Source organism: Rousettus aegyptiacus, unplaced genomic scaffold (assembly GCF_014176215.1).
Source record: "Rousettus aegyptiacus isolate mRouAeg1 unplaced genomic scaffold, mRouAeg1.p scaffold_m13_p_9, whole genome shotgun sequence".
NCBI classification, from domain to species: Eukaryota; Metazoa; Chordata; class Mammalia; order Chiroptera; family Pteropodidae; genus Rousettus; species Rousettus aegyptiacus.
In genome coordinates, this window is record NW_023416312.1 from 6,591,149 (window position 1) to 6,598,585 (window position 7,437).

A 7,437-nucleotide genomic window follows, 5' to 3' on the forward strand; every position below is an offset into this window, starting at 1 on the left:
CTCTAAAAGAGTGTGTAACTCTTCTTTTTCATACTAGATCTGTACCTTGTAGTCCCCCTTGCAAACCAGAAACTACATTTTTTTTCCTCTGGAAAGACTTCTCACTGTGCTGTGCGCTTAGGAACTGCGCAGTCACATTGCCATGCTGTGGCATTTGAGGCTCGTCGTCACCTAGGGGCTGGTTTCCCGTGTTTTCATCCTTGCTAACACTGGGATCTCAGATGTTTGCAGAACATTTCTATTCCTGATGGTTCTTCAAAGAAGGGCTAGAGTAATTGCCTTCTACCTAGAGCAAAGTAAACCTAACTGATGAAGAGTCAATACATACTTTTCGTACATTCCCAGATTTGAGCCAGAAAATATCTACAGTGTTTTCAACTAGTGTTTTTGAGGTAGCTCTTTTATCCTCTCCTCGGCTTTTGTCCATTCCGACTTTTTGTTGACCTCAATGAGCTGTAAGTGAACTACAATCCGCATTTCTAGCATGTATACTTCTCCTGCTCGCACAGGGAATGGTAAAGTTTCCTCTCAAATCTAACAGGCCTTCTCTTAGCTTTTAACTGTTGTTTTCCTCTGGTCGATGAATTATCGACCTCACAAAGATTGCCATCCATGATAAGGGCTTGATTTAAAGTCACAAAGGCTTGCGTTTTCTTTAGGAAGGGGATTTTTTATGACATCCCATGTTGTATTATCTGCCCTAACTTCCTAAAGGATAGAAAGGTCGAATGAAGAAGGCTTATGAATTACTTTGTTTTATGGAAGTATCACTGATCTTTTGAAAATAAACTCTGCTTCACTGTTTTTCTACTTTTGGTTTACCACCATCCTCGTTTTTCTTCTCAGAAGTTCTAAAAGAACTTTAACTGAACCTTGTTTGGCCTCAGTCTGAGGTTTAGCCTCTCTTCAGAGCCCCAGACCAAAAGTGCTCTGTGCTGAGGGGCTCAAGTGAGCTGTCTCTACAGCAGTGGTTCTCAACCAGGGCCAGCTTTCCCTCCTGACGACATCTGGCTTACGTCAGGAGATATATTTGGTTGTCACAACTGGGTATGGCGTTGTGCTATTGGCATGTAGTAGGTGGAGGCCAGGCAGGGATGCTGCTGCACATCCTACATGCACAGGACACCTCGCAAAGAATGATCTAGCCCCAAACGTCAATAGTGCTGAGCTTGAGAACCCTGCTCTGCCGTATTCCAAGCCCACCAGTCTGCAGAGCTGGGCTCGGGCCTTGTCTCTCCAGGCTACAAAACTACAGGTATGAATTCTTCAGATCCCATTCTCTTAAACAATCTTCTACCACTGTTCTCGAATCCCTGGAATCCTTTTGTTCGTTTCCATTGTCTTGGGCCTGCCAAAAGGCGCATCCTTTGGGAGGAGACCAGAGTTACTTCATAGGTGTTGGAGAACTTAAATTTTAGGTCAGCATCCTTATAAAAGCTTTCATAGTGCCACGAGGCTTATATTTAGAAGCAAGCAGCAGCCTGGCAGATTGGCATGATTTTTACCAACTGCTCAAAGGCATCCATGGCTTTTAGCTGTGTCTCCCAAAAGAAAATGTCTTTGTTTTTTAAGTCATTTAATGGCTCTTTACAAATATTGGCATATGATGGACCAATTAGAAGCAAAAAAAAAAAACTCTTATTGGTAGTTGTGATGTGGCTGTTATAGGAGTATTTGTATTTGTGCTGTATGCTTTGGTTAAATCTGTTTTGAAACATGCTTTAAGACTCACCATATGCAGTCGTACTTTCATTCTAAGCCTACACTGCTTAGTTTCTAGTCACGTCATGTATTATAGAATAGGTCGTGGTTGTAGAGTTAGCCAGTTTAGCATGTTCCTAATCTGAAAATTAGTGGACTTCGCTAGGAAATGCTATCCCATTTTCCCTTCCCAGCACCTCTTAGTTAATGTCATAGTATCCTCACTTCTTAAACTAGTTTTTAGAGTAAATAAGGAAAAAAAGCCATTTATTTTCTTCTAGTTATGTGTTAAGAATGACTCATAAGTGTACCACTTTTTTTTGCAAGGCCAGAGGATTACTTTTCAAGTGCGTGGAAGGCACTGTTTATTTCTGTTCACCTAGGTCCCGGCGGTGACCCAACTCTCAGCAAGGGCAATCACTCATCGAGACGTTCCTAGAGCTCATCTGGGACTCAGAAATCTGCATCTTCTCTCCTGGTCAGAATATTTTTTCTGGAGAGTACTGCTTTTATATCTAGAAGTTCGTTACTTCCTGCATTATAGTGGGATATTGAGCTCCATGTGAGCACTGAGATCCACAGACTCATACTTTGTGAACTGGGAATGTGGTATGATACACTGAACCGAGTCGGAAATACTGAAATATTTCCTTACCTCCTTCAGTTCATCACTAATAAAGTGTGTAGGCTGAGAAACTTCTCTATGGTTAAAAACAAATGGTTTCTTTCAAGGGGGCAGCAGAAAAGACAGTACAAATATAAGCGTCCTGTCGCTAATCCCCAGAGCCTTCTCACAAGAGGGTTCTCTCAGAGACTTAAAGGGCCAACTTACAAAACAAAAACTTGTAAGTAGTTCTGATTTCTTCCCTTAGCATCTTGACCAGCTGAGATATAGACTATCTTGAGGTCTGATTCAGCTGGGTGAAAAATCCTATCTTAGAAACCATAAGTAAATGCGAGAAGATGAAGCCGTGACAGGGCGAGTCCCTTGTCTGTCTGTATACACACAATGTGGTGACAGTAAGGTGGCTGGGAAACTCTGGGCCTGCTGCCCTATTCTATTCTATTTCTTCTTTTTTAATTGAATGTACTATAAAAGAATATAGACTTTTGTGCCAAGTCAGTTACTACGTGAATATTCATTTCCCATAGTGCTTTGTTAATTCATGGGTGTTAGGCCAGGCCCTGACTCCACCTTTTTCCACTCCAGGCACTGACCCACCACCTTTCTGTGTATTTCCTATAGGCTATTAAATATGATCACAACCTGCCTTGTATTTTCATTCATTAACTGTTGACTCCCAAATTTGAGGGAGGGTTTGTCTTTTCGTTTCGCCAGAAAAAAAATTGTAATGGTTGCACGTTGGATTTCTAGGGCCAGAGAGCTGCGTCAGTGAAACTGGTTTCACTTCTAAGGCCCTTCATTTACCTACAAGGTTGAGCTCTCTGAACCCCATTTGATCCTTGGGTCGCATTTTGCTCCTCCTTTGGAATCTTGAAAAATCAGTCTCCGTGTTGTATGCAGATTAGAAGTTGCCTTGTTCGCTACTCTTCCAGCGCAGAGTATCAGGGAGAAAGAGGCCTTATCTGTTCCTCCATCCCCTCCGTTTTGACAGACTGCTAAGAATTCCTCAGGACTTCCTTTGGTTTGGGATTGTGCTTTCCCAAAAGCCTGATCTGATTCATTTCGGGCGTAGACAGGCTTGTCCCTAGTGCTCTGCTTCAGGGTTAATCAGACAAAACCCAGGAATAGAAAAGGTAGATGCCTTGACTTTGTCCCCGTTGGGGGGGGTGGGGGGGATGGGGGGAGGAATTAAAGTGTTTATTGCCAGAGTTGTCAAAAGCTCCAATTACAAAGCATTCAAAGGTTCCAAAAGAAAAAAAATGATGCTTTTCCTCCTAGAGAACATTTAAGTTCTCCACAATGGCTTAGGTTTTCCAAAATGGAAAGCAAAGCTTGTACGAAACCCGTTTTCACTAGAGATGTATGATTGATTACATATACAGTCCTCTCTCAGTCTATTTCTCTCTCCTTGTTTGGTCACTGATGGAGTCAGGCTGGAGGGGTAATGCTGTGATTTCAGGAAGTCAATTCTCACTGTAAACTTGGATTGATTAACAGAAACAAACCAAACAAAATAGTGGTCCCTAATTCCTATCTCCAAGAATTGCTTTGTGCCATTTTGAATTCAGGTAGTTATTCTGTATATACTTAGAAGACTATTTCGAGCTTCTTCAATCTCTAGGAAGTTTGAAGGGGGTATCTGGGAAGACACAGGGCAGGGTGACTTTGAGAACCCTGCTCATGCATGAAAACAAAAATAGAGATAAGCCAGAATGATGTAACATCTAAATTTTGTGGTAGATTACGAATCAGTGGTAATTCTTAATTGCGCAGACTTTATAGTCTATACTACAAAGTGTAATTCCATACTTTTTACTGTGGCAAGGGTGTGCTGTGGTGTTAACCTTTTTAATTTTTGAATCCAAACTGAATTTAAAGTGTTGAATATTTAAATTCCTCACAAGCTAATTATGAACCATTTGTAAAGTGTTTCTATAACTTTGTAACATGTGTTGGTACATCTTATCAAGTTTTTTCTGGCATGTATTCTTCCATTCTGAACTTCTGTAAGATTTCTATTGTTGCTGTAAATATTATACAAATATCTATTCCGTTGTAACCTTAATTATCAGCATGAAATGGTTAATTTTTACTGAGCACAATGTATTTTTGAATGGATCTTCCCAAAATGTCTTTAATAAAATGCAGATTTTGCACTGACTGAAGTGATTGCCAGGCCATCCCAACATTGAGCGCTGTTGTCCCTCCAGTTCGGACTGCGACCAGCTCTGCAGCTAGTTTCTTTGTAAAGAACTCATTTGAATTCAAATGAGGGATAATGGACCGTTGAAATTGGAATCAGTTTAAGGGACCGAAATTAATGTAAAGCAGGGCAAATCCTGTTGTTTAATGATGTTGATATTTTTTTTTGTATTTATAAAGCTTTTTTTCCCCTTCTGGCATTTTGAAAACTTTGGTTTCTTTTACACTTGAGTGTTGTCTCCTTTGCATGTTGCTGGACGCTCACTTGATGGTTTGGGGAGGTTGGGCAGAGATGCTAGCTTCCTGTTCAGTGCCGTGGGGAAGGCAAAGATGGACAGCTTAATAAGGATTTCTTCTGTGTTTTAGAGCCGTGAGTTGGCAAACTTGTTCTACAAAGGGCCAGATAGTAAATATTTGAGACTCTGTGTACCATTAGGGTCTCTCTGACTCCACAACTCTGCCATTTGTAGTGCAAATGCAGCATAGATGATGTGTGAATGAATGGGTGCATCTGTGTTCCAGTAAAACTTTATTTACTAAAAGGGGGGGTGGCGGGAAGAGCGCCAATTTACCGACCTGTTCTTGGTCTTCACTTTGTCTTTAAGGATAAGACCAATTGGATAAATGCTCCATGGGGGGAAAGAACTTAAGTTTTGTGATAACATATCTAAAATTTCTCCAACTTTATGTTTCTAAACAAAGGATAGGAGCTAAAACCAGTGCTTTGCATTCTTAAAAGCACTTCATCACCAATTTCTTTGCTCCAAGTTTCTCCTTAAGTCATGGAAACCTGTGATTTCAATTTTTTTTATACTTTTTATCACAACTGGATCAAAGTATCTGGGGCTTGTCATTTTTTTATGTTTATAGCTCTTACTGCAGCTGGGCACAATGCCAGTGTTTTACATTTATTATTACATTTACTTTTCACAGCACAATAAACGTGAATTGAATCCCTATTTTGTAGATCAGGAAACTGAGATCTGTGGACTTTTATCCTGCCCAAGGTCAGTCAGCTAGGATTTGAAGCTGAGCATGTTCACTGTAAAGCCCTAGGCCCTTAAACACTGCCAAGTAGAGCGGTTGCTGCATCTCCATGTATAGAAGCTGCTATGGGATTCATGGCAGGGATAGTTCATGTACCACCTTTCCTCCCATCCCTGAGCAGGTGGTAGTTATTTGATTTGAGAATAGATTAGAACATTTCATGGAAAAAGGTCATGCCAGGTCCCAAAACTGGTGACTTAGCAAAAAGCACAGGATCTGGAGTCAGATTGCTTGAGTGGAATCCTAGCTCCATCACTTACATCTCGCGTGCCTTTAGGCAAGTTATTTAACTTCCCTATGCCTCAGTTACCTTATCTTTAAATTGAAATAATAATAGTACCTACCTCATAGTGCTATTTTAAGGATTTAATGAAACGATAACCTGCAAAGCACTTGGTAGATTCTCCATAAATATTAGATGTTACATTACTGCCGTTATTTGTGCCGCAGTTGGCAGCCCTATGAAATTGAAAAGGAATGTCACTGAATCTTGACTGCCAGTTATAGAGAACTCATTGATCACTTTAGATACATTAATCGTATTTGATCTTCACATCAGCCCTGTAAAGTCCAGGTTAAGAACCACCATAGCTTGGAGTTATTAGTAGTTTGGAGTTACAGCCGTGCATTTGTCCACAGGCCTCAACAACTACACTCCAAGTAGACAAACAGATGGCCTTCTGTCAGCATCTGTTCAAAAGCTCACTTTAGGGATGCAATCTTCTGGGTTCTGAGATTGGATTCATAGCAGTACCTTTATTTTGAAATACCTTTGTTTCGTCCAACCTCCTCCCACACTGAATACCAAAATCAGCTCAGACTTTATCTTGGCAACACTTAATGCTACTTTTTTGTTGTTGTTCATAGCATTTAATTTAGCTCTTTAAAAATCTCCCGCAATATGTTATGTATATTTTAACACAATTTTAAAAAAATCTCCTACAAGTGTAGACCACACTCTAGCATTTCTGAAAATAAAAGTAAACATGTTAACATAAGGTAAGAGAATGAGTCTTTGCTACACTGTATATATATATATGTATATTTTTTTTAATTGAAAGTTTCCCACACAAAAGAAATCATACTGCAAACATAGTTCATGTGTTTAATAGCAAAATTCTGTTAGGCTTCAGATGTCCCTCAATAATAGTTCACACAATTTTTTCATGAATTATGAAGTAAAAAATTCATATGCTGTTGTAAACAAATTACCTACAGATAAACGTTTTACGGATGTCAATATCTCATTGATTATTATATTCTGAAGTATTCGACAATTTCCAATGTGAAACTAAAGCTGACTTCTTTGCAAAAAATGACAAGTTGATCCTAAAATTTACATGGAAATTCAAGGGACAGAATAGCCAAAACAATCTTGAACAAAATTGGAAGACTCACATATTCCAATTTCAAAACTTACTACAAAACTACAGTAATCAAAACAGTGAGGTACTGTCATAAGGATAGACATACAGAGATCAATGGAATAGAATTGAGAGTTCAGAAATAAACCTTCACCTTTATGGTCGATTGTATTTTTTCAGTAAGGATGCCAAGGCCATTCAGAGGGGAAAAGGATAGTTTTTTCAACAAATGATGCTGGGACGACTGGATATCCACATGCAAAGAATGAAGTTGGACTCCTACCTCATACTGTATGCAAAAATTAAAAAATGGATCAATGATCTAAATGTAAGAAGTAAAAACTATAAGACTTATAGAGGAAAACATAGGAGTAAATCTTTATGATCTGGATTTGGCAGTGATTTCTCAGATATGACACCGGAAGTACAAGCCAAAAAAGAGAAAAATAAACTGGGCTTCATCAAAATATTAAACTGCATGCTTCAAAGGATTTCATC